At 42.9% G+C, this 27,936-nt stretch overlaps 1 long non-coding RNA gene across 1 annotated transcript; it reads left to right on the top strand.

Moving 5' to 3' along the window:
* Positions 1-1,595: 1,595 nt before the first annotated feature.
* Positions 1,596-19,469, top strand: LOC121820708 (uncharacterized). Its single transcript, XR_006061403.2, has 3 exons — positions 1,596-4,490; positions 15,321-15,438; positions 17,845-19,469. It is a non-coding gene; the product is annotated as an uncharacterized LOC121820708 (long non-coding RNA).
* The last annotated feature ends 8,467 nt before the right edge of the window (positions 19,470-27,936 follow it).

The raw sequence follows: 27,936 nt of genomic DNA, 5'->3' as shown, positions 1-27,936 counted from the left end.
CCTGGTAGCTTGGACGGTAAAGCGTCTGCCTACAATGTGGGAGACCTGGGTTCGATTCCTGGGTCGGGAAGACCCCCCCTGGAGAAGGCAGTGGCAACCCACTCCAGTATTCATGCCTGGAAAATCCCATGGACCAAGGAGCCTGGTGGGCTACAGTCCATGGGGTCGCAAAGAGTCAGACACGACTGAGTGACTTCTAGTTCTGTGGAAAATGTCATTGGTATTTTGATAGGACTTGCATTGAATCTAAGATTTCCTTGGGGAGTGGCATCTTAGCAATATTAATTCTTCCATCTCATAAACATGATTTATCTTTCCACTTGTTTGTATAGTCTTCAATTTCTTTCCTCAGTGTCTTAGTACATTGTATAATTTCTCTATTAGTACAGTTTCTTTCATCAGTGTCTGAGTACAAGGTTTTTACTTCCTGCTTATGCTGAGTCACTTCAATCATGTTTGACTCTTTTTGACCCAATGGACTGTAGCCCAGCAGGCTCCTCTGTCCATGGGATTTCCCAGACAAGAATACTGGAGTAGGCTGCCATTTCCTCCTCCAGGGGATCTTCCCAGCCCAGGGATTGAACCTACATCTCCTGAATTGCAAGCAGATTCTTTACCCACTGAGCCACTTGCAAAGCCCTCTTTTACTTCCTAAGTTAGATGTACTCCTAGGTATTTTATTCTTTTTATTGCAATTATTAGTGGAGTTGTTTTCTTTATTTTGCTATTAGCGCATTGTTAATATATAAAAATACAGTAGATTTGTGTGTATTAATCTTGTATCCTGCAACCTTACTGAAATCATTTATTAGTTCTAATAGATTTTTTTTTGGTGGGGTCTTTAAGATTTTCTCTATTTGATATCATGTCATGTGCAAACAGTGACAATTTGCATTCCTTTTATTACTTTATATTGTCTGATTGCTACGGCTATGACTTTTAATACTATATTGAATAAAAGTGGACATCTGTGTCTTATTCCTGATCTTAAAGGAAACGCTTTCAGCTCTCTACCTTTGGGTATGATGTTGGCTGTAGATTTGTCATACATGGCTTTTTTAATGTGAAGATGTGTTTCCTCTGAACCCACCTTGTTGAGAGTTTTAGTCGTAAATGGATGTTGAATATTGTCAAGAGCTTTTCCTTAATCTATGGAGATAGTCATATAGTTTGTTTTCTTTCATTTGTTAGTGTGGTGTATCATATTGATTGATTTGCATATATTGAACCACTTTTGCATCATATACCATGGCCAAGTGTATAATCTCATTTAACTATGGTGTATGATCCTTTTAATGTATCATTGAATTCAGGTTGTTATTATTTGGTTGAGGACTTTTACATCTATGTTCATCAATGATATTGGCCTGTAAATTTTTTTGTCTGTGTGTGTGTGGGATCTTTGTCTGGTTATGGTATCAGGGTGATGCTGGCCTTATAGAATGAGTGTAGAAGCATTCTTTCCTCTTCAAATTTTTCTAATAGTTTGAGAAAGATAAATGCTAACTCTTCTTTAAATGTTTTGTAGTATTCACTTATTAACTGCCTGGTCTTGGACTTTTGTTTTTGGGGTGTTGTTTTTTTAATTATTGATTCAATGTTTTATTCAATGATTCAATATGTTTTATTTCACAACTGGTAATTGGTCTGTTTGTGTTTTCTATTTCTTCTTAACTCAGTCTTGGGAGATTATTATTTTAGGAATTTTTCCATTACTTCTAGATTGTCCATTTTATTGGCATACAATTGTTTGTAGTGGTCTCTTACAATCCTTTGTATTTTTGTGGTGTTGAAATGAAACTTCTCTTTCATTTCTGATTTTATCTATTTGGGTCTGTTCTCTTTTTCCCCTTGATGAGTCTAGGTAAATGCTTGTCAGTTTGTTTATCTTTTCAAAGAAACTGCTGTTATTTCATTGATCTTTTCTACCATTTTTTTAAGTCTCTATTTCATTTATTTCTGCTTTGATCTTATTTCTTTCCTTCTACTAACTTTGGGTTTTGTTTGTTCTTATTTTTCTAGTTCCTTTAGGCATAAGGTAAGGTTTTTGTTTTTTTAAAGTTTATTTCTTATTCCCTAAGATAGGCTTGTATCATTATAAACATCCCTCTTACAAGTGCTTTTACCATGTCCCATAGATTTTGAATTGTTGTGTTTCCATTTTTATTTGTCTACAGGTATTTTTTAAAATCTTCTTTGATTTCTTCAGTGACCCATTGGTTATTTAATAGTATATTGGGTAGCCTCCATGTGTGTGCTTTTTCTTTGCAGTTTTTTTTCTTTGGTTGATTTCTAGTCTCAAGCCATTGTGAGGGGGAAAGATGCTTGGCATGATACGATTTAAATCTTCTTAAATATATTGAGACTTGTTTTGGGGCTTAGGATATATTATATATTCATATCTTTATATATTGGACTTCCCTGGTGGCTCAGACGGTTAAGCGTCTGTCTACAATGCAGGAGACCCGGGTACAATCCCTGGGTTGGGAAGATCCCCTGGAGAAGGAAATGGCAATCCACTCCAGTACTATTGCCTGGAAAACCCCATGGACAGAGGAGCCTGATAGGCTACAGTCCATGGAGTTGCAAAGAGTCGGCTCCCTGCTGCGTTTCATCATCAACTTAAAATATTCCTATTTTTATATATATGATTATTTTAAGTTGATGATCTCTTCAGTTCAAACTCATTATAAGCTTGTTATTGAAACTCCAACTAAAAATTTTAATTTATCTACTTAAAAGATAATTGTAATATATAGTGGAACTATGTATAATTTTGTTCTGTAGTTTCCAAATCTCCTTAAATGTGTTATTATACTTTCATAATTTAAAAAATTTTAAAAAATGTTTTAGTCACATGCTAAAACTCTGCATTTTTACCTCCCCCACCACATTGAATGTTTTTGATGTCATTTCAAAATATCTTTTTGTTTTGTATATCCCTTAACTGCTTACTGTGGATATAGGTGATTTTGGACTATTTTTGTCCTTTAGTAAGTGGTTGATCTACTAGCTTTACTCTATGCTTGCCCTTACCTATGAGATTTTTCCTTCCATTATTTTCATATTTTTAGTTATGGTCTTTTCCCTTCCACTTAGAGAAGTTCTCTTAACATTTCTTATAAAACCAGTTTGCTGCTGCTGCCACTAAGTCGCTTCAGTCATGTCTGACTCTGTGCGACCCCATAGACGGCAGCCCACCAGGCTCCCCCGTCCCTGGGATTCTCCAGGCAAGAACACTGGAGTGGGTTGCCATTTCCTTCTCCAGTGCATGAAAGTGAAAAGTGAAAGTGAAGTCCTCTGATTGTCTGTAAAACTCTTCAAATCTGGATGATAGCCTTGTCGTGTAGAGTATTCTTGGTTGTAAGTTTTTTCCTTTTATTACTTTGAAATATGTCCTGCCACTCCCTCTGGCCTGCAGAGTTTCTGCTGAAAAGTCGGATGATAGTCTTACAGTAATTCTCTTGTATGTATTATAACTGATTGCTTTTCTTTTGATGGTTTTTAGATTCTCTCTTTACCTCTAATCTTTGCCATTTTAATCATAATCTGTCTTGGTCTAAAGCTCTCTGGGAACTGTCTGTGCTTTCTGGACCGAGATGTTTGTTTCCTTTTCTAGGTTAGAGAAGTTTTCAGCTATTATTTCTTCAAATAAGTGTTCTGCCTCCTTTTCTCTTTTTTTCTCCAACTGGGACCCCTCTAATGTAAATGTCAGTACACTTGATGTTATACCATTCGTCTCTTAGACTGTTTTCATTTGAAAAATTTGTTTTCCTTTTTTCTGTTCAACTTGAGTGATTTCCATTGGTCTCTTCGAGTGTCCTGATCTATTCCTCTGTATCATCTAATCTACTGTCAGTTTCTTCTAGTGAAATTTTTATTTGTTACTGTAGTCTTCAGCTCTGTTTGGTTTCTCCTTGTATTTTTCAAGTCTTTGTTAAAATTCTCACTGTGTTCACCCATTCATCCATTCTTTTCCTGAGTTTGTTGAGCATCCTTACAATCATTACCTTGAACTCTTCTTTTAATTTAAAAATCATTTGTTTATTTGATTGCACTGGGTCTTAGTTGTAGCACGTGGCACCTTCAGTCTTCATTGCCCCTTGTGAGAACTTCAGTTGCAGCACGCAGGATCTTTCGTTGCAGCAGGCGAACTCTTAGTTACAGCATGTGGGATCTAGTTCCCTGATCAGGGATTGAACCCAGGACCCCTGCAGTGGGAATGTAGGGTCTTAACCACTGGACCACCAGGTAAGCCCCGTCTTAAACTCTTTATTGGGTAGATCACCTGTCTCCACTTCACTTACTTCTTTGTCTCAGGTTTTGTCTTATTCATTTGGAACATATTCCTCTGTCTCCTCATTTTGCCTAAGTCTCTGTTTATTTCTATGTATTAGGTAAGTTGACTACATTTCCTGGATTTGGAGAAGTGACCCCTATAGAAGACACCCTGTGGGGCCGAGCAGCACACTCCCCTCTGGTCACCAAAGGTATAGTACTGGTTCTGTGTTCTGCGTGGTCCTTTCTGTTGTGGTGGGACTGACTACTGTGGGCAAGTTGTTAGGCAGCCCTCAGCGTGGCTGGCTGTCAGGCCCTGCCTTGTGTAGTGGCTCCAGGAGTGCTGGTTGACAGGGCTGTGTCCGGGTGCAGCTGGCTGTGTATCTCAAGGGTCCTGGAGCTGGTGCCAGCCTACTGGTGGGTGGGTTCATGTCCTAGGGTGATGAGCTTATGTCCCAAGGTGGCTGGATGTGGAGTGAGGGAATGATGAAAATCACAAAATTGGCAAAGAAGAAATTTTTTTTTTAATTTTTAAATATTTTTGTTTAAAATTTTAAAATATTTATTTTTAATTGATTGTGAGATGAATGGAGAGAGTAGCAAGAAATAAGTTTTTAATTCTAAAAAAATTTTTTCAATAGGCTATGAAATGAGGCCCCTCTGTCATGCCTGACATTGTTTTTATTCCCCCCCCCCCCCCCCCCCCCCCCCCCCCCCGCCGTGGCTAGAGGTTTATAACTGGTATTAATCTGCTCAAAGAAACTTTGATTCTACTGATTTTTTATTGCTTTTTTCTATGCTTTAGTTCACTAACTTTTGTTCTAATCATTAATATATCCTTTTATTTCCCCCAGATTTTATTTTTTCCTCTCTTTTAGCTTCTGAAGGGGATAGTTAGCAACTTGATTCTGCTCCATATTTAAGGTTGTTATGTTATGTCTGTTTTAAGTATTCATTCTAAGGGAGCATTGTCACATTGGGGGCCAGAGCTAATAAACAATTTTTAAACTAAATACTCTTCATTGAGTTTGAATAGAAACTTAGAAACCTTTCACTCTTAGTAAGCTGGCCTTTTATCCCCCTTATTAGGAGAGTTTTAGTTAATTTTGTCTCTGCCTCTCATCCAGCGAGTATTTGTTTTTCGGGAACATCTGTCATTCTTTGACTTGATCTCTACTCTCTGTTTCTCTCCCTATGACTTTATCTCATCTTTTAAAGTTTATGTTCTGTACTCTGAGAGAGATTTCCAAGTTTGTCTCAGTTGCTGTTGTTCATCACTCAGTCATGTCCAGCTCTTTGTGACCTCACTGACTGCCGCATACCAGGCTTCCCTGTCTTTCACTATCTCCTGGAGTTTGCTCAAACTCATGTTGGTTGAGTCGGTGATGCCATCCAATCATCTCATCCTGTGTCATCCCCTTCTCCTCCTGCCCTCAATTTTTCCCAACCTCAGGTCTTCTCCAATGAGTCAGTTCTTTGCATCAGTTGGCCAAAGTATTGGAGCTTCAGCATCAGTCCTTCCAATGAATATTCAGGGTTGATTTCCTTTAGGATTGATTGCTTTGACCTCCTAGCAGTCCAAGGGACTCTCAAGAGTCTTATCCAGAACCACAACTTGAAAGCATCAGTTCATCAGCGCTTAGCCTTCTTTATGATCCAATTCTCACATCCATAACTCTGGAAAAACCATGTCTCTGACTATATGAACCTGTACTTATAATTTACATGAATGCCTTTGTGAATGTGTGTGGTTATGGCTATATCTTTATATGTTATTTTATGAGAGTTGATAATGGCAACACTTCTAAATAGCTGGATATAAAAGTAACTGCTGGGCTTAAGATGTGAAACTACACTAAACACTAGTCTAGTCTTTTCTCAGACTTAGCAAAGCTCAGCCTGTTTGAGTTACTTATATGTAGATTACCAATGGTTTCTCCAAGTGGGGAAACGGGACACAGGAAATGCATCAAGAAATATCTAAAAAAGTATAACTGCCTGTGCTCATATTCTTATATGACAAGTGTTCTTCTGTGATGAAAGAGAAATTGTGGCACAGATATGTGGTTGAATCACGTCCAAACACACACACCAGTATGATCATTTACTACACTGATTCAGTTTTCCCACAGTTCAGTCGTGCTCTTTAGAGCCTTCACTGAGAGTTTAAATTCTGATATTAGATTTGTTTCCCTTTTTAATTTGTGTTATCTATCTTCCTCTTATCCTTGGATAAAAAGTCTCTCCTACCAGATTTCTTTTACTTAATTGACGATGCTGATAATTCCCTGGAATTTTCTTTTGGACCTTGAAATGGCAAGATAATTGAGTGAGGCAACTTACTAATTAGGATTATTAGCTACAAATAAGTTAAATGAGTAGTTGAACAATAAAAGTTTGGGGGGAAAAATAGGTATGTGTCTTTAGATTATACTCCTTCTTTATGCAGACTCTAACCACAACCCCTTCCCTCCAGGGGTAAGACCCTGAAGGCCATGTTTATATAGCGTGATCCTGCCTTCCCATCATAGCTGGTTGGAAGAGGAATTGATGCATGAAGGAACTGGAGTTGAGAATTGCTAGTTACTTTGGAGTACAGCTTGATTTAGGTTGTGTAGACTGCAACGCAGCCAATTATATGAAAATACAAAGAGTGCAGTTCATAGATACAGGAGCAAAAGATGTGCAAAGAGATACAGAAATAAAGGATGAGAGAGGGAGTGAGAGCAAGAGCAAGGTGACAGTGAGAAAGAATTTCCTTGTTCCAGTTCCTTGCAAGGTCCACTTGAACTTCCTCTCTGTCCTCTGAGCCACATCCATGTGCTAACAACAATTCCCTTTTAGTTTCAAGCAGGATTCTGGGCCTAAGAGAACATTGATTAAGACATCCCTCCCTAGTCATAATATGCAAATTGTATCATTGTGAGTAAGAGGATGAAAAAGATGTTTCACATTCTGTTTTCATAGTGGGAGGTTGTGTATCCAGTTCATCCCAAAGTGATATCAACAGGATCAGGAAACAAGATGAAAAAGTGTGGGGGTGGGTTAGAATGAGGGGGCAGAGACCACATCCTCATTTACCCCTGTGGAAATTATTTGCTGATCCCTCAGAAAGTTGACACCCTCTTGCCTAGGACTTGTGAAGTATTGAGGTACAGGTTCCATATGAGCAGCAAAAGCTTGTGAAGCTTAGCTAATAGCCAATTCCTGATCATGGAGTTAAGGGTGAGAGCCAGCAATGAAAACTTTTAGCTTGTTGAGGACCCCAACCATAAGCTGAAGTGTAGAGTCATACCCAAGGTCTGCCTGCTCCTCTTGTTCAATACCAGCCAGAGAAACCTAGCGCCGCAGTTCAGCGAAAAAGCAGTGGGCGTACATTTCGGATGGATGCTGTGACTTTGGAGGAACAGCAGGTTGCCTTTTAAACAGGAAGACTGTGAGATTCATCTGGATGGGAATCAAGCCTGTGGAACTGACAGCAGGTTTGCAGGGATCAAGGGCACTCTCCAAGGTGGCCCTTGAATATCACCAGGGCCAAGGAGTTTTCTTGGATGCTATATTCTGTAACAGCTTTATTCTTTAAAAATGTTATATTATGAAAAATTCAAACATACAACAAATGCTTCAGATTCCACCATTATTGATATTTTCCCATATTTTTTCCATCTTTCCTTTTCATATGTGTTTAAAATTATGAACATTAGGATATTTCACCTCCAAATATTTCAGTTGGCATCTCTTAAAAACAAGAACACTCTCTCACATAACCAGATGCCATTATCACACTGACAAAATAAACAATAATTCCTAATAAGTGCCCATACTAAGTCCTTGTCCCCAAATTGTATTTCATGATTGATTTGCCTGGGAGCAGTGCTCCCAGAGTCAACATCTTTCATTTGATTGTATTCCTCTTAAAAATGTTTTAATATGGAAGAGTTCCCCCACTTTTTCTTTCATGCTGTTGACTCTCTAAGAAGCCAGATCAGCTGTTCTGTAGAGCAGTATCCCACCTTCTGGATCTGACCAGTTGATTCTCATGGTATCATTTAACTTGTTCTTCTTTCTCCTTCATTTCATGCAAATATATATTTGTATATACTACAGTAGAATATGGTATAATATATAACACAGTTACATATATGGAGAGAGAGAGAGTCTATCCCATTAGAACGCAGTCTGCTTGTCCAGCTAGAACTTTTTTACCAACTTTGCAAATGAAATTTAGGCACAGTCTGGGGTCATATCTTCGATGATTGCTGTTGTTCAGCCTCTCAGTCACATCTGACTCTTTGTGACCCCATGGACTGCAGCACACCAGGCTTCCCTGTCCTTCACCGTCTCCCAGAGTTTGGTCAAACTCATATCCATTGAGTTAGTGATGCCATCCAACCATCTCATCCTCTGTTGTCCTCTTCTCCTCCTGCCCTCCATCTTTCCTATCATCAAGGTCTTTTCCAATGAGTTGGTTCTTCGCATCAGGTGGCCAAAGTATTGGAGCTTCAGCTTCAGCATCAACCATTCCAATGAATATTCAGGACTGATTTCCTTTAGGATGGACTGGTTTGATCTCCTTGCAGTCCAAGGGATTCTCAAGAGTCTTCTCCAGCACCACAGTTCGAAGGCATCAATTATTCAGCACTCAGCCTTTTTGATTGTCCAGATCCCACATCCATATATGACCACTGGGAAAACCATAGCTTTGACTATATGGAACTTTGTCACCAAAATATTGTCTCTGCTTCTTAATATGCTGTCAAGATTGGTCATGGCTTTTCTTCCAAGGAGTCAGTGTCTTTTAATTTCAGTCACTGTTCACAGTGATTTTGGAGCCCAAGAAAATAAAGTTTGCCACTGTTTCCATTGTTTCCCCATCTATTTTCCAAGAAGTGATAGGACCAAACGCCATGATCTTAGTTTTTTCAATGTTATTTTAAGACAGCTTTTTCACTGTCTTCTTTCACCTTCATCAAGAGGCTCTTTAATTCCTTTTCACTTTCTGCCATAAGGGAGGTATCATCTGCATATCTGAGGTTATTGATATTTCTCCCAGCAATCTTGATTCCAGCTTGTGCTTCATCCAGCCCAGCATTTCACATGATGTACTCTGCATGTTAGTTAAATAAGCAAGGTGTCAATAAACAGCACTGATGTACTCCTTTCCCAATTTTGAACCAGTCCATTGTTCCATGTCTGGTTCTGTTGCTTCTTGACCAGAATACAGGTTTTGCAGCCAATAGATAAGATGGTCTAGTACTCCCATCTCTTTAAGAATTTTCCACAGATTGGGATGTGCCCTCTAATCATGCCCAGAGGTGGACCACCTACTCACCCTAAAATTAGAGGTCTCCAAAGGAAAAGAAATATGTTGTTTTCTTTGAACCGCTAAAGTTCGAGATCTCTGTTACAGCAGTTTAACCTGTCCTAATCAATACACGCCCCACTGAGTTATCAGAGGAAATATGTGCATAAAAGATAGCATTTATTATCATAGAACCATTTGTTGACTAGTCCTTTAGTTCATCATTTATTTGCAATGCTGTTCTTACCATATATCACACTCAAAGGTATACATGGGTATCTTTCTGGATATTTTCTTTTTAAAAATTCATCTATTTGCCCATTACAATTAATAACCTCAGATATGCAAATGACACCACACTTATGGCAGAAAGCGAAGAACTAAAGAGCCTCTTGAAAGTGAGAGAGGAGCGTGAAATAGTTGGCTTAAAACTCAACATTCAGGAAACTAAGATCATGGCATCTGGTCCCATCAGTTCAGTTCAGTTCAGTTGCTCAGTCGCGTCTGACTCTTTGCGACCCTATGAACCACAGCACTGCGGTTCCCATCACTTCATGGCAAATAGATGCGGAAACAATGAAAACAGTGACAGAATTTATTTTGGGGGGCTCCAAAATCACTGCAGATGGTGTCTGCAGCCATGAAATTAAAGACGTTTGCTCCTTAGAAGAAAGGTTACAACCAACCCAGACAACACATTAAAAAGCAGAGACATTACTTTGCCAACAAAGATCCATCTAGTCAAAGATTTGATTTTTCCAGTATGGATGGATGTATGGATGTGAGAGTTGGACTATAAAGAAAGCTGAGCGCCAAAGAATTGATGCTTTTGAACTGTTGTGCTGGAGAACACTCTTGAGAGTCCCTTGGACTGCAAGGAGATCCAACCAGTCCATCCTAGAGGAAATCAGTCCTGAATCACTGGAAAGACTGATGCTGAAGCTGAAACTCCAGTACTTTGGTGACCTGATGCGAAGAACTGACTCATTTGAAAAGACTCTGATGCTGGGAATGATTGGAGGCAAGAGGAGAAGGGGTTGACAGAAGATGAGATGATTGGATGGCATCACCGACTCAACGGACATGAGTTTGAGTAAGCTCTGGGAGTTGGTGATGGACAGGGAAGCCTGGCGTAGTGCAATCCATGGGGTCGCAAAGAGTTGGACACGACTGAGTGAGTGAACTGATTCAATAACACACTTTAAATCACATTTTACTTTGAGATAATTGTAGATTCATATGCAGTTGTACCTGGAAGAGGGCGTGGCAACCTACTCCAGTGATCTTGCCTGGAGAATCCCCATGCTCAGAGGAGCCCAGTGGGCTACACAGTCCATGGGATCACAAAGAGTTGGACATATATTTGTAATTGTTATCAAATGTTTTATCAGTATATAATTTCCTTCTTTGTCTCTTGTAACTTTTAACAAAATTTTAAATTCTACTTTGTCTGACAATGGTATAGACACTACAGCTCTCTTTTGGTTACTGTTTGCATGGATTTATCTTTTTCATCCTTTCACCTCAACCTCTTCATTGTCCTTCTATCTAAAATTAATCTCTTGAGGATGAGCAAATAGATAGATCGCATTTTTTTCACTCTGTCTGCCAATCTCTGTTGTGTAATTGGTATATTTAGATCATTTAGACCATGTCTTTACTATAAATTTCTCTCTCAAGCACTGCTCGATCTCATGAATTTTGATATGTCTTTTCATTTTCATTTAGTTCAGTGCATTTTAGGAACTTCCTTTGAGATTTCCTCTTTGATGCATGGATTATTTAGACATATGTTATTTAGTTTCCAAGTGTTTGGAGATTTTCTTGTTTTCTTTCTGTTATTGATTTCACTGTGGTTTAGAACATATTCTACGTGATTTCGATTCTTAAAAAAAAAAATTGACTTTGTTTTATGACCCAGGATGTGGTCTCTCTTAGTACACATTTTGTGGGCACTTGAGAAGAATATGTATCCTGCTGTTGTTGAGTAGAGTGCTCTATAAATGTCAATTAGATCCTGTTGGTAGAGGGTATACTTCAGTTCTTCTGTATACTTGGTTCTCTGTCTAGTTGTTTTATCAGTTGTAGAGAGAGTGATGTTGAAGTAGCCAATTTAATCATGGATTTGTCTGTTTCTTCTTTCAGTTATATAATTTTATTTCCTTCATCCACTTTTCTTCCAGTTTTATTGAGATGTAATCGACACTGTATAAGTTTAAGGTGCGCAGCATAATAATCTGACTTAGCATACATCATGAAATGATTACCACAATAAGTTTAATGAAGTATCTGTCACCTCATATAAATAGCAAATTAAAGAAGTAGGAAAAAAACAGTTTTTCTTTGTGATAAGAACTCTTAGGATTTTACATTCTTAGCAACGTTCATATATCGCATACATCTGTGGGTTATGTTTATCATGACACCAGTTACATAGCTAGTCATTATTTGTCTTCTGGCTGAAAGCTTGTAACTTTTGACCATTCATCCAATTCCCCCTCCCCCACATCCCACTTCTGCTAATCACAAATCTGATCTCTTTTTGTATGAGCTTGATTGTCTTTGAAGTATAATTGACCTACAACACTGTGTTAGTTCCTGGTATACAACATAGTGATTTGCAGTTTCTATACATTTCAAAATGATCACCACAGTAAGTCTTGTTACCATCTGTCACCGTCCAAAGATATGACATAGTTATTAACTCTATTGGCCACATTGTGCATTTCATACCCATGACTCATTTATTCTGCAGCTAGAAGTTTGTGCCTCTTAATCTCCCTCACCTATCTCTCTCCTTCCCCTACCCACCTCCACTCTCGGGCAGCCATCTGTTTGTTCTCCGTAGCCATGACTCTGCTTCTGTTTGCTTCTCTTTGTTCATTTGTTTTGTTTTGTAGATTCCACATATAAGTGAAATCATACAGTGTTCGCCTTTCTCTATCTGCTTATTTCACTTAGAATAATACCTCTTTAGACCCATCCAAATTGGCACAAATGACAAGATTTCATTTTTTTATGCCTAGGTAATATCCCATTGTACGTGGATACCATATCTTCACTATCCATTCATCTATTGATAGGCAGTTAGGTTGCTTCCACATCGTGGTTATTATAAATAATGCTGCAACGAACATAGAGATGCATATATCTTTTCAAATTAATATTTTTACATTCAGTTTTTGATTCATTCTTTTTTTTTATTCAGCTCTGTTCTTTGGTGCACACACATTTCCAGTAGCTATGTTTTGTGATAGACTGACCCTTTTATCTCTGCTTGGTAGTTTTCTTTGCTTTGATGTTACTGTAGCCACACCTGTTTTCTTTTGATGTTTTCATGATGTATCTTTCTTCATCCTTTTATTTTCAGTCCGTCAACAGCATTATATTTGGTGAATTTCTTATAGACAGCATATGCAGTTGACACTTGAACAATGCAGCTTGAACTGTGTGGGTCCACTTACTTGTGGATTTTTTTCAATAAATACTTATAATTAACTGAATCAGTGGATGTGGAACTGCAGATATGGAGGGCTTACTATGGGACTTGAACATTCATGAATTTTGGTATTGATAACACGTCCTGAAACCAATCCTCCACGTTGTTCAACAGTCAGTCTAGTTAGCTCATATTTTTTCATTCACTCTGCCAAACTGTCTTCTACTTGGTGTATTTATACCAGGGGTTCTAACCCTCAGGCCACTGGTCTGTGGCCCCTTAGGAACTGGGTCTCACAGTAGGAAGTGAGCGGTTGTCTTCCACAAAACTGGTCCCTGGTGCCAAAAAGGTTGGGGACCACTGACTTATATCATTCACATTTAATGTAATAACTGATATGTTATGGATTAAGTCTGCCATTTTTTCGCTTGTTTGTTTTGGTTTTAGAATTGTTTTCTCTGTATTTCATTTCTTTGCTTTCTTTCTCTTGCCTCCCTGTAGGTTACTTGAACATATTTTAGAATTTCATTTTGATTCATCTGTACCGTTTTTAAATACATCTTTTTGTATATTTTGGTAGTTGCTAGTTATTGCACTATACATTATATATATCCGGTCACAATCCGCTAGTGCTGTCATTTTGCCAGTTAAAATGAAAACCAGAAAACTTACCACCCTTGGTCCCTTTACCTTCCCCGTATTTAGTATAATTGCCTTCAATATCTCCTCCAGGTGCATTTAGCACCACATTAGACAGTGTTACAATTTTTGCTTCAAGCATCAAACATAATTCAGAAAACCCAAGAGAAGAAGGAAAGTTTGCTGAATGCACTCATACATCTTAAATTTATTTATTTATTTGTATTTTGGCTGTCCCGTGTCTTTGCTGCTGCACCGGTTTTCCTCTAGTTGCGGCAAGCAGGCGCACCTCTCTGGTTGCAGTGTGGGGACTTGTCATTGCGGTGGCTTCTTGTTGCAGAGGACAGGCTCTAGAGGGCACAGGCTTCTGTAGTTCTCGGTAGTTGTGGCTCCCAGGCTCTAGAGCACAGGTTCAGTAGCTGTGGCCCACGGGCTTAGTTGCCCCCAGGCATGTGGAATCTTCCAAGATCAGGATCAAACCTGTGTTTTCTGCAATGGCAGGCTGATTCTTTACCACTAAGCCATCAGGGTAGCCCAAACTTACTTATATTTTTGTTTTACATGTTCTTCTTTATTTTCTGATGCTCCAAAATTCATTTTTTTTAAATTTTCGTTTATATTTAGAGAATTTTCTTCAGTCTTTTTTTTTTTTAAAGGGTAAGTCTGCTGGTAACAAATTCTGTTAGTTTTTCTTCATCAGAGAGTGTCTTGATTTCCTCCTCATTCCTGAAGGACATTTTTGCTAAATGTAGGATTCTGGGCTGACACTGCTTTTCTTTCAGCACTTGGAAAACATGCCACTTCTTTCTGGACTCCGTGGTTCTTGATGAGAAATCCACTGCCGTTCAAGTTGTTTTTCCCTTATAGGAAAGATGTCATTTCTGTCTCACTGGTTTCAAGACGTTGTTTTGGTCTAGTTTTCAGAAGTTTGACTGTGAAGTACCTTGGTGCTGATTTCTTTGAGTTTTCCTATTTGGAGTTCATTCAGCTTCTTGAATCTGTAGGTTTATGTATTTTGCCAAGTTTGAGACATTTTCAGCTGTCATTTCTTTGTGTACTTTTAAAATCCTACCTTCTTTCCCCTTTCTTTGAGACTCTGATGACAGGAGTGTTAGAGATCTTTTATTATAGTCCCTCCAGTCCTTGAGACTCTATTCATTTCTATTTTGTCTGTTTTCTCTCTGTGGTAGTTATTTTTCAATCTTCTAGTTCACTTGTTTTCCCCTCTTATTCCTTCTATTTTGCTGTTGAATGCATCAGCCAAGTTTTAATATTTCCACTATTACATTTCTCAATTTTATTGGCTCTTCATGTCTCCTATTTCTTTGCTGAAACTCTATTTCTTTGCTGAGGCTTCCTATTTATTTTGTTTGTTTCAAGCATGTTTATTGAAGCATTTTTAAACTCCTGGCAGCTTTACAATCACGGTCACATAGCATTAACATACCTGTTGTCTATGTTGGCATGATTTCCTTTTTTTTCATTCAGTTTGAGAACTTCTCGATCTTGAAAGTGACTTTTTCCTGAACCCTTTTTCCTTTTTCCTGTAGCCTTTGAGTATTATGTTATGATACTCTGGATCTTATTTAAACCTCCTGTTTTAGCTAACATTCTCTGACACTGCTCCGACAATAAGTGTTGACACCCCCTCCTTACTGCCAGGTGGAAGTGGAAGTCCAGATTCTTCACGTCATCTCCACTGACGCTGAGGAGTAGGAGACCGCCCTCAGTGGCAATGAAAGTCCTGACCCCTTATTCAGCCTGTCCTTGACCTCAGTAGGTGAGTGGGGGAAAGAGTCAGTTGTCTCCTTACAGTCTGGCAAGCCTGGGTCTTGACTCCTCACTTGGTCTTTGCATGTACGGAGATTAGGTCAGTTTCTGTTGTTGTTCATTTGGGGGAATATTTTGGTAGTGTTTGGCTGCAGTAAAGTGGTTATTGTTCAAATTATGTCTATATTGCTAAGCTGCCCTTTTCCTGATCCTTTAGCTAGAGAGAGTAGATTTCCATAGGGTTTGCTTATTATTTTGTGGCCTGTTGGTGTTTCCAGATTGCTGGCTCAAGACCCAGTCTGGGATATATGGAGCAAAAAGGAAACCCACAGAACTCACCTCTGTGTTATTTTTCAGGTCACAAGGTGCCTATGACGGTCTACCTTCTTCTCTCCACTTTTCAGAGTTTTCTTATGTTGTTTTATGTAAAAGACCCAGGGTTTTCAGTTTCACTTAGCAGTAGGAAGAGGGGGAAATATGTCCACTACATTTCCTTGGAAACTGAACCATCCCCAAGAATATACTTTTTTTTTGGCTGTGCTGGGTCTTCGTTGGGGCACATGGGGCTCTTTGTTGCAGCGTGGGCTTTCTCTAGTTGCCGCCAGCAGGGACTATACACTGGTTGTGGTACACTGGCTTCTCGTTGAGCTGGCTTCTTTTATTGCGGAGCACCCATGTCCCCTGAATTGACAGGCAGATCTTAACCACTGGACCACCAGGCAAGTCCCCCCAAAAAGACATGTCTAATTACTGTAGTTTTATATTATGTTTTGATTTGATAGCAACACCTCCTTCATTAGTTTTCTCTTTAAAGAGTTGTCTTGGTAATACTCATGCTTTTATCTTCCTGATTAACTTTAGAATCAGTGCTTTCAATTCCCTTTTTAATAATCCCACTGGGATTTTTGATTGGAATTATATAAAATTATAGATTAATTGAAGATGGTATCCACTGCATTAGAATATTAACTTGTTGCATCTGAGATCAAAATCTATTTTTGCTCATGCTCTATTTTATGTTCTTCACTGAAGATCCATAGTTTTCTTGAACACTTTTCATTAAATGGATCCGTACAGTTACAGGTGTTTTTAAAGTTGTAAATGAGATGTTATTAACTAGCAAGTTCAACTGGTAAATGTGAGTGCCTGTAGAAGCATTGTTTTCTACTCAATCTTTTTATAAATTTTTTTCAGTGTTTTTCTTTTTCTCTTCTAAACATCCCCTTCCCCATTTCTTCTGGTAACAGATACTGGAGTGCATATATAATCCAGTACAAGTTGATCGTAGCATCTTACACTCCTGGATGAAAGGTGTACACATGACCCAAGATAAACCAATCAAACCCCTTCCTGGTATTTTTTATGGTTGTCCTTGACAGGAAGGAGGTTTGCTTCTTTTCTGATCATGGAGTTGTCAAGGACAATCCTGGATGCCATGGGTGGCCAATGTTTTCTAATTTGCTTAGAGAAAGCCACCCTAACTTGGAAGACAATGAAGCTGAAACAGAACATGAAAGGGAGAGAAAGTATTTCTCAACTGAGAAAGAGAGAGCAGTATTCCATCCCCATTTATAATATATCCCTGCCCTTCCCATCCCATAAGCCAAAAGCCCTCTCTTCATTAAATTACTTTGAGTGAGGTTGCTTTACATACAACTAAAAGAATCTTGACCATGAAGAACTGGTACAAGAAATGGGGTGTTGTATGACACAGAATTAAAAATGTGGACCTGGCCAAGAGGTGTGGAAAGCAGTAATAAACCATTCTTTCTAATCTCATTATCCTCATGGAAATGGATCAGCTTGTCTAACCATCTCCTGTTATATTTTAGGGCTCAGACTATGTGCCCAATGCTGTGGGAATTATTGGAGATTTCATTAAAAATAATATTTTTATTAGATACTGAATGTGATGACTACTAGTGACCTTCATGTGGTGCTGTGTGAGTGCTAAGTTGCTTCAGTCATGTCCAACTGTTTGTAGCCCTGTGGACTGTAGCCCACCAGGCTCCTCTGTCCATGGAATTCTTCAGGCAAAAATACTGGAGTGGGTTTCCATGCCCCGCTCCAGGAGATCTTCCCAACCCAGGGATTGAACCCCCATCTCCTGCATTGCAGGCAGATTCTTTACTGCTGACCCACCAGGGAAGCCCTCAGATGGTGCTACAAGATGCCAAAAATCTTTCTTCTAAACTGGACCATCAGAGGAGGTTGTATAATTAAGATTTGTTAATACAGATCTAACCAATGATCTAAGTCCAATCATCTAACATCACTTAGAGACAGTTGTGAGCTACCTATAACTGTGAAAGTGGAATTTTATTTTCAGTGGTAAAGTTAAGAGTACTCAGAAGAAACAATCCATTGTAACCATAACCTAATTTTTTTTCTTCATCTTTTTATTCTGTTTCCTCAGTGTTGGATGACTCCCCTCATAGTCCCAACAGCTCTCATGGCTGACAGCAGCTCCTGGGGCTACAAGCTTCCTTGTTTAATATCATCAAGAAAGAACACATCTATGTTCCAGCATTTTCAGCAAGAGTCCTCTGATTAGTTCTGATTGGGCTGCCCATCTCTGAGAGCAATCATTTTGGTGAGAGAGATGGGGACATACTTATGGCACCCGCCTAGACTTAGAGGTAGGAAACAACCCCGGATTAAATCTCTTGGCTGAGAGTGAGAAGGGGAAAGCTAGTTCCCTCAAAGGAGTTTCAAGATCTCAGTCACAAAAAGGATGCTGAGCTGTGAACCCCAGATGACCATATGCCAAGGAAGAATCTTGACCTAAGGCCTAGATGGATAGTCAGAGCCCCCAAGCCTGTTGCTAAGAGACGAGCCACAAGAAGTGGGTTCAGAAACAGGTTTCATGACTGGGCAAGCTATCTGACATTGGTTACTTGTACATGGCATCCCTAAGAACTGAACTGGCAGACAGCCAACTAGGATTTCAGGGAGTTATGTCACTAGAGAAATCCCAAGCCTGGCAAACAGAGGCCTCTGACTGCTTGACCCTGGGATAATTCCAACTCTGTCAGCAAGAAGTGGAGCACTTGAGCAAGACACCTCCAGAGAGGGGAATGCTCTTTACACTCCTCTCAGGTCTGGCCATGGAGGACAGTGGGCAAGATAATCCAGGCAGTGGACAAAATCAGGGGTGATCAGACTTGCAAAGAGAAACCCTATTTCACTGGCAGGAAAATAAGACCTCGCAGATCCCATCCTTCTGTCTGTGGCATTTTCCAGACTGAAGACCGCCGTCTGTTATTCCCCCCTATTCTTTTAAAAAATGCACACTAAAAGTTTTTTTTAACAAAAATAATAAGTGCTCACTTTTATAACACCACATAATATAGTAAGTTATAAAGAAAGTGAAAAGTGAAAGTTAGTCACTCAGTCGTCTTCTTGACTCTTTGCAACCCCTTGGACTGTAGCCCACCAGGCTCCTCTGTCCATGGGATTCTCCAAGCAAGAATACTGGAGTGGATAGCCATTTCCTTCTCCAGGAGATCTTCCCCACTCAGGGATCTAACCTAGGTCTCCTGCACTGTAGGCAGATTCTTTTCCATCTGAGCCACCAGGGAAGTCCCCAGTAAGTTATAAAGTGAAATTTAATCTGTCCCCAGACCCTCCTTCTTTGGGAGTGCCTACTCCCTGAGGTTTATATCGTTAAGAGTTAGGTCTGTATCCTTCAGCTATTTCCCTGTGCACATCTACACTGTACCTAGAGAGTAAAATGAAAACTTAAAGTCTTCCTCCATCGATCCTGAGGCCCATTCCCCAGAAGTAATCATGTTACACCATTTCTCCTTTTATCCTTCCTGATGGTTCTTCCATGGTGCCAGAAAATATGCTAATGTCTCTGTATTTAATTCATCAAGTTTAAACAGTATCTCCTGACTCCCTGCAATGAAAGGTGATGAATTTAGTTTGCTTTCACTGTTTCCTGTCTTTCCCTGATCCTTACCAGTCACCTATTTATTTACTCCTTCTATTACTTATTTTTAGGGCTTTAAATAATACATTTAAACATCTATTTCCTGACTTCTCTTTGAGTTGTTGTCTGTACAAAAATGATTTCACTTTATTCTCACACTTGATTGATATGCTGGCTGTAATTTCCTTTCAACATCAGTCTGAATCAGGTTTAGTGCTGTAAATAAGAGACCTAAAATAGCAGTGTTTCAAACAAGTTGAAGTTTATTTTTTATTTTTTCTCATGTAAAAGCCAGCAGGGGACTAGGCTCCTCCCAGTTTTCTGGTACACATTTGATGTGGTTGTTATTCTCATGGTCCAAGATAATGGCTTCTTATTGGCTTTCCAGGCAGCAGGATGGATAGAGGAAGGAGAGGAGGAGGAAGGAAGGCACGACTGAAATTCACTCACATGGCCAAACAGCATCAAGGGAGCCTGGAAACATAAACTGGATTCTGGGTGACTCTGTGTACAGCTAAACACCCAAGGTTCTATCATGAAGGGAGAGTGGGGGGCAGACGCTGGAGACAACTAGCAGTCTAGCCATGCCTCCCCCTGCAGGATTTGCCCTAGCTTCTCCTTGCACGGGGGCTTGCTGAGGAGATGTCTGTTAACAATCTAGTTTTCATTCCTTTGCAGGTAATCTGTTCTTTCCCCTTGAAAGTTTCCAGTGAGAGAGAATTGCATCTGCAGAGGCCTTGGGACCTGAGAGCACAAATCATGTTCTCACCACGTGCCGCTGACCTGCTTGTCCTTTTCTCAGACACTTTCCTTCTTGCTTCCTCTGTGTCCACCCACTCAGCCAGCGTGGGTGTTCACAGCTTTCCTCTCACTCTCCCTGAGTGACAGCATCCTCCCGTGGCTTTTGCTACCACCCACTGGGATGAATTCCAAATTTATATCCACAACATAAGCCTTTTTCTCAACCTCTAGATCCAAAACAACACACTCATCTCCTGGTCTCTCCACCCGACTGGCTCACAGGCCACCAGATTCTTCGTTGCCGCTTCCCTTTCTGCCTTTTGCTAATTTCTTGTTCATCTTTCCTATTTCAGTTGAGGGGCAACTTTTGGAGGCATGTGCTTTCTAGTTTATTTCTGTCTGTGTTGGGTGCTCCTCTCTTGGGTTCTCAAAGTGTCTGGTGAGTCCCTGTGTCTCCTCATTATCGTGATAATTTCCAACCATCAAACCCTTATCTGAATGGGAGTTATTTGATGGCAGAGATAATACCTTATCTCTGAATTCTCCGCAGCTAGAGTCTTTGGCAGACAAAAATGGAAATGACTTTTTTTTCCCCAGTCTGGATTATCTCCTCCTGATAACAGAATCCCCTTTTCTTTGGAAAACCTCCTCCTTTATTCCATGTGGTCCTGAGGAGCTGTGAGTGGGGGTGCTTCCTCTAGAGAGGTGAACATGTGACCCAGCCCAGGTTAATTACAGTCTCAGCAACAGTGATTAGACCAATGGGTGTTACTGACTGAGCAGGACCAATGACACCCTCCCTTGGGGTTAATATACAGACACAGGAAGGAGGTCCTCTCCATTTTGGGAGTGCTGCTTAAGATAACACAGGCATGGGGCGCTGGGTGGTCACCTTCCCTCCGTGAGAAGAGGTCTCTGCTGAGCAGAGCCAAGCAGAGATGGAGACGAGCCACAGGCGGGCAGGATGGGGCTCTGATGGCTTCCTTCTCCTCTTTAGGCTCTCACGGTGCCATCCCCAGTCATGTGAACCAACAAATCTTTTTGTTTAAGGTGGTTTGAGTGGGTCTCTACCACTTGAGCCAAAAGAGTTCTGACTAATAAGGAACTTCATAAAAGTTTAATGAAAACATTAATAAACCAGTGGACCAGTGCCTCTCTCGCCCACAGGCGCCCTCTGAGCATGGCAAGTTGCCACCTCATCTATGCTCTTTGGCAAGGTCGATACCACCCCCTGCCTGCATTTATGATGCCGGTTCTAAACTCCTCAGCCTGGCAAGTGATCTGACCCCAGCTTCCCGGCCAGGCTCCTGTCTTCCTCCGAGACAGGCTCTGTGCCAGCCAGACAAATGTTCACAGTCCTGCACTTGCTCTGCTGCTTTCAGCTGCTGCGTCTTTGCCTGAGCCTCTGAGCCTCAGCCTGGAATGCTGCCCTCCCCATGAATCCCAATGCACCCTCCGAGACCAGTCTCAAGTGGCACCTCCTTCAAATCCTTCCCGCCCCTCCCCCAAGCAGAGTCCAGCCCTCTTTGCTGCAGCAGTCGCCTCCACCGTCCACCTGTCACACTGAATTGCAGTTGTTTACTCACCCATCCCTCTACTAGACACAGCTCCTAAAGGGGAGTGAGCTGCACTTTATCCACCTCCGTGCCCCCATCACCCATCACCCGCAGCACATTGTCAAGTAACACGTGATGAGTGAGTAGAGGTCTTAGGAAGAAGGTTCATTTCCTTCTCTGTTCAATGATAGAGAGGGAGTTCCTCTGACCCCATACACCTCCAGGTTTCAGAAGAGCGGTGGGTCTTGTGATCTCTTCCTGGGACACTCTCCATGCCAAAAGGGTAGGGAGTGGGAAGCCAGTGTGAATGCCATCTGACTGGCCTGTGTCTACACTGGCTTCTGGTTCAGGACCATGTTGCCCTGGAGAACTCTGACTCTCCCTGAGTTTTGCAGAACTTTGAGTAGCCTGTCTCCTCCCTCACTGTCCACTTCCCAGAACCAACAAGGTCAGAGAAGGAAGGTTCTTGGGAATCTCCTGGCCCTCCATTCACGGAGCAGGACACGATCTGTGAGAGGTGTCGGGTGAGCTTTGGGGGAGTCAGAGAAGGAGCCTGGGGACATTCTTTACTTCGCAGCACACACATCCACTGTCTGTGCCTGAGTCACTGGGTGAGGCTTCCCAAACGATGAGAGACAGCATGGTGGAGTCTGGAATTCAGAGTTGCTGGGTGACTTTAGGCAAGTTACTCAACTTCTCTATGCCACAATTTCTTCATCTGTAAAAGAAAAATTAGTCCTTACTTCATGAGTAAGCTGCGAGGGATATGAGTTGATATTTGTAAAGCATATAGTAAGTGCTATGTAAACACTTGTTTAGACTATATTAGGGTTTCATGTCTTGAAGTCCAATCATAGGATTCTAGAACCCTTTTTGCCCTTAATAGAGAGACCACCCCCCACCCCCCCAAATGGTCTGTGAATGCATAGGCTAGAGGGTGGACATGGTCATGAAACTATTCAATATTTGGAGAATGGAAAAGATCTAGTGAATTTCCTCAAGTATCCACAAGAGGGCACCCAATTTCCTGAAAGAGCCCACTCCATATAGAGAGCCTGACCGGGACTTACTGCCTTCACAGGCCATAGTGAAGGAAGGTTCTGCCCAGTGGTGATAAAGGACTCACAGAATCATCTCCAAACTCAGGCTGTGTGCATCTCAATACACAGCACCTCAGAGACCCAGATATCCTCCACCTTTAGCGCTGTCCCTGAACCTGCTACCCTGAGGTCTGGATATTTGGGAAAGGGAGTGTCTGGTGCCTGGATCCACTGCTTGTCTCATCCCCACCCCCACTCCCGGAAGTCAGACCCCTCCACTAACTTCACCCACCAGGCCCTCAAAATGGTCCATAGCCTTATGCCATCACAAGCCCCTCACTCACCCCACCACCTGCCCCAGCTAACTGAGCTTGGCAGGAGTGTGGGCTGGGTCATGTGAGTCCAGCTCTGGTCCTCACAGTCCCTGGTTTTCCAGAGATAACATAAGTGGAGGGATTGTGAGGTGGTGAGACCAGAGACTTTCTTTGGCCTGGCGCTGGCTGAGACAGTGAGGGTTGGGATGGGGAGCTTGGGTCCAGGGTCTGATTCAGCAGAGAACTCAGGACCCAGTGGGACGGCATTGCTCTTGCATCCCTCTGGTAAAGGGTAGAAAAGGTGGGATGTAGGGAAGGGAAGTCCCACAGACTCACCCTCTCCACCTCTCTTCCTCCGCACAGTTCAGGCCCAGGGCCACCTTTCCTGCAGCCACCTCTGAGGGTGCCCAGTCAGGGCAAAGTCACTTCCAGCCCCTCCCTGCTTCACAACAAAGGAAGCCAGGGGGAGAGGAAATGACGCTGGCTTTACAGGAAAACTGGGTTCTATGCCTGACACTGTCATCGACTGCTTTCGCCTCTCTGGGTCTGCGTTTCCTCATCTGTAAGGTGGGGATAAGTGTGCCACGCAGCTCAGGCGATGGGAGACTGTGGCAGACTGGCTCCTGAAGATGTAGCTCGATCTTGGAAGGCTGGAAGGAATAGGGATCCTGACAACTGCAGGCGGGAACCCAAAACACTTCCTAAAATTCCCTAACAGCTGAAACAGAGCAGGTGGTGACCTGGGGTCTCTCTCAAAAATGAGGTCCTTCACCATCAGTCCGAGAGGGAACACAGCATCCCTGTGTCTGTTAGCCTGACCCCCCTCCCCAATTAAGGAGCCTCAGGCTGTGAGGAGCTTTTGACCCACCTGCATCAGACACTCCAGGCTTAAAGGAGCCAGAAAGTCCTGGAAGGGCAGCACATCCTAGGCGGATAAAAATGAAGGTTAAGTAAGGGGCAGAAATGGACACCTGCCCCAGGCATCACCTTCACTTTCACCTTCTTCACCTGTGGCCACTTCACCGGGGTGGCCGGGGTGGGAGGAGGCCCCGACGCCTGTGGACACCCAACTTCTCACTGGTGGCAGGGCTGCGCTGCTCAGTTTGGCCGCTCGGGTGTAGCTGGGGCCATGGCCGCGGGGCGGAGCCCGAGGACGGGAGACGCCCGAACGCATGGCCCTGGCAGGGCAGGAGGGAGCGGAGCTCCGAGTCCTCGGTCGCCTCTGCGCTTCCCTGGGGGCTGCGGGGCTCTGGGCGCTGAGGAGACCGGGGCTCCGCGAGGACGGCAGGAGTCTCCGAGCCCTCCCTCCGCGCACAGGATCGCGGGGCCCCGGGGCCCAACGCGCTCACCGGGCGCTGCGGGACCGGGGACCGCGCCTCCGCCGGCGGCGCTCCCCCTGCAGAGAGGGCAGGCTACCAAGCAGATGCGGAGGCTGCAGGATGACGAAAAGGCACCTGGGTCCTGTGAATTAAAGGTGTACATTTGTATACTGTGGGGGACCAGCAGCTCACACAATTCTCTCACCTGCTTTTGAAAATATAATAAACCATTTTGAGGAAAAGGCACATTTATTGTAATATGACAACTAATCAAATCACAATAGGAAAGAAAGTAGAACCCGGGAAGATGAGTGCCTGTCCCTGCCTCCCTTTGTCCCCAGGCCTGCTCTGTGGTCACATGATATAAGCCTGGTGATTCCCTACCAGGGTTTGGAGGACAGATCCCTAAAGCTGGGGTGCTGGACGGGAGACCCCAGAGCAGGCTGGTGCAGACGGAAGCCATCATCCCAGTGCCATTACCATCTGAGATTCCAGGAGGACAGGGGCCCTGAGGGCCTGGGGAAAGAGTGGACTCTTTCGTGGAGCCTGGAGCAAAGACTTTCAGGCCAAGCAAGCTGAAGGGTCCTGCCCAGACATGGCCACCACTGACCCAGCCACTCTGTCAGGCTGAACTGCTCTCCTCACACCCTCCCCTAGGAGTCTGAGAGCCCAAAGGCTTCCTCCAACCTCCTCAGGCAGTAAGACTCTTCTGTCTCCTCAAAGCTGAGGAAATTTCCAGGAACTGACCAGCAAGCAGAGAAACCACAGGGCGTGGTGAGTGTGGACAAAGTGAGATCACAGGTCACTTAAGATGACTCAATACTTCAAGTGAGAGAGCGTGTTAGGAGGGCCCCCTGGGAAGGCTGCACCAGTGAAGGGGACCCCTAGGCTACCCAAGCCTTAACCATCCTCAGGGTCTGTGGCAAGGACAAGGGATGAGAGCAGACACCCGTGGGTCAGCCAGGGTCGCCCAGACCTCTGTGTTTTGGGGCTCTGAATGGTGGGCCCCTTTCAGACTGGCAAATCTGGGCTTCTGTCATGCTTTGGGTATGGCTGTGTGTGTAAGGAATGCCCATCCTCCCCCTCCCCCGTGGCTTTCAGGAGAGCAGCCTCCCTCAGGCCTTTGGAAAGGTTGAGCACTGGCCTTGCAAGGTCTCAGCATTTTCAGGCCCTTGGGCCTCCCACCCTGTGTCAGCTCTAACCTGCCCTTCAAGGCAGAACTCCTTTAAGGAAGCCTCCACCGAGGATTATTATCCACCATGTTCCAGGTGCCCTGGCCTGGCCTGGCTCAGGAGAGAGCTTCAGTAAGACCTGAGTTCAATCCCTGGTTGGGAAGATCCCCTGGAGGAGGAAATGGCAACCCACTCCAGTATTCTTGCCTGTAGAATCCCATGGGTAGAGGAACCTGGTGGGTTATAGGCCGTGGGGACATGACTAAGCAACTAAGCAACTAAGCATGATGGTGCTTGTAGAGATGTGAATTTTTCACTCTGCACACTGACGGTAATAAGTCCAATGACATGGGCTCCCTCCTGCTCTTGTGATCTGAGGGAGGAGTTGACATCCTCCCTAGGACGGGCCCCCACTCAGTCATGGGCAGGTAAATAAGCAGATGACTGCACATCTCAGCTCACTGTTCCTAAAGTACTTAGTTCCATCTTATGTACCTGAAGTTAGACTTTAGTCAAGGATTTGAGGGGTGTTTATCTTGCCTGGTAAATTCCATGGACGGAGGAGCCTGGTAGGCTGCAGTCCATGGGGTTGCTAAGAGTCGGACATGACTGAGCGACTTCACTTTCACTTTTCCCTTTCATGCATTGGAGAAGGAAATGGCAACCCACTCCAGTGTTCTTTCCTGGAGAATCCCAGGGACGAGGGAGCCTGAGTCAGCACAGAGTCAGGACTGAAGTGACTTAGCAGCAGCAGCAGCAGCAGCAGTATTATCATAACAATTATGTTCCTTTTCCCTAATTTGTTTGATTGTTCTTGCTTTTACAATGAATGAATGTATTTTTTTCTTACAATAATTTATTTTCTTTAAAAAAAATTTTTAAATGATGTTTTGGTTATGTGATCTGCTGTGCCCCTGTCTCTACAAATATATACCTTACGTATGTTCATCTTTCAATGCATACGGAAAAATCTTGAACCTTTACTACAAAAATGTGAACAGGGACTTCCTTGGTGGTCCAGTGGCTGACTTCCTGCTCCTAACGTAGGGGGACTGGGTTCCATCCCTGGTCAAGAAACTGGATCCCCCACATGCTGCAACTAAGACTTCCTGTGGCCAAATAAATAAATACTTTTTAAAAAATGTGAACAGTGTCATGTCTGAGGAGTTACAGTGAGAGCAGATCTTCAGTGTCTTCTTTTGTACCCTTTAGGATTGCTTACATATTTTATAAGTACTCCTTTAAGAGTTAAATTTGAGAGAAAGTATTCATAATATTTCACTCAATGATCCTAAAATAATAAGCCTCTGTTGGCACAGATTCATGTGTAAGGATGTTGGCTGCAGCATGATTTAGAGAATATTTAGAAACTAAGAACCTAATCTTCCATCAATAAAGAACTGGCTAAATAAGTTGTCATCTAGTTTTTCAATGGCGACCCACTCCAGTACTCTTGCCTGGAAAATCCCATGGATGGAGGAGCCTGGAAGGCTGCAGTCCATGGAGTTGCTGAGGGTTGGACACGACTGAGCGGCTTCACTTTCACTTTTCCCTTTCATGCACTGGAGAAGGAAATGGCAACCCACTCCAGTGTTCTTGTCTGGAGAATCCCAGGGACAGAGGAGCCTGGTGGGCTGCCATCTATGGGGTCACACACAGTAGGACACAACTGAAGTGACTTAGCAGCAGCAGCAGTTTTTCAATAAAATATGATACAACTTCAAAAACCCCACTTTTATAAATTACTTGATATGGGAAAATGCCCTTGATATGCCCTTACCTTTTAAAAGCAGGATACAAGTTTAAATATAATTTATAATTTTCTTAATTTTGTTGTAAATTTTCTCAAATAGATTTGCATCACTTTTATCTGCAAATGATTTATTTAAATGAATGCAAAGAGCATTTAAGCCTAGAAAACGTTCATAGACCTTCCAATCCCTCCTTCTAATGATGTGCGCGTTGGCTTTTTCCGCCTGTCCCCACCACACCTTTCCCTCCAAACTCCCCTGCCCCTAACCCAATCACCTCTTGACCCTCAGTCCTTTTCACGGGACCTGAGGTGCCTTTTCGTCATCCTGCAGCCTCCGCATCCCCTTGGTCACTAACTCTGAGGGTAGAAGATCCCAGAACCCCGTCCCCCGGCCTGCCCTCTCTGCAGCGGGGAGCACCGCAGGCGCGGGCGCGGTCCCCGGTCCCGCAGGGCCTGCTGAGCGTGTTGGACCAGGGCATCCGCGATCGTTTCGTGTGTGCCGAGGGAGAGCGCGGAGACTCCGGCCGCCCCCTCGGACCCAGTGTCTCCCTCGCGTCCGGAGCCCTGCAGCCGCAGGGGAAAAGCAGAGGCGGCCGAGGACTCGGCGCGCCGCCGCTCCCTCCCGCCCGGCCCTGGCCGGCGCTCGGGCGTCTGCGGTCTTCGGGCTCCGCCCTCCGGA

This window comes from Ovis aries, chromosome 11 (assembly GCF_016772045.2).
Source record: "Ovis aries strain OAR_USU_Benz2616 breed Rambouillet chromosome 11, ARS-UI_Ramb_v3.0, whole genome shotgun sequence".
NCBI lineage: Eukaryota > Metazoa > Chordata > Mammalia > Artiodactyla > Bovidae > Ovis > Ovis aries.
The sequence above is the reverse complement of the archived record's forward strand: the minus strand, read 5'-3'. Positions and strand labels throughout refer to the sequence as shown.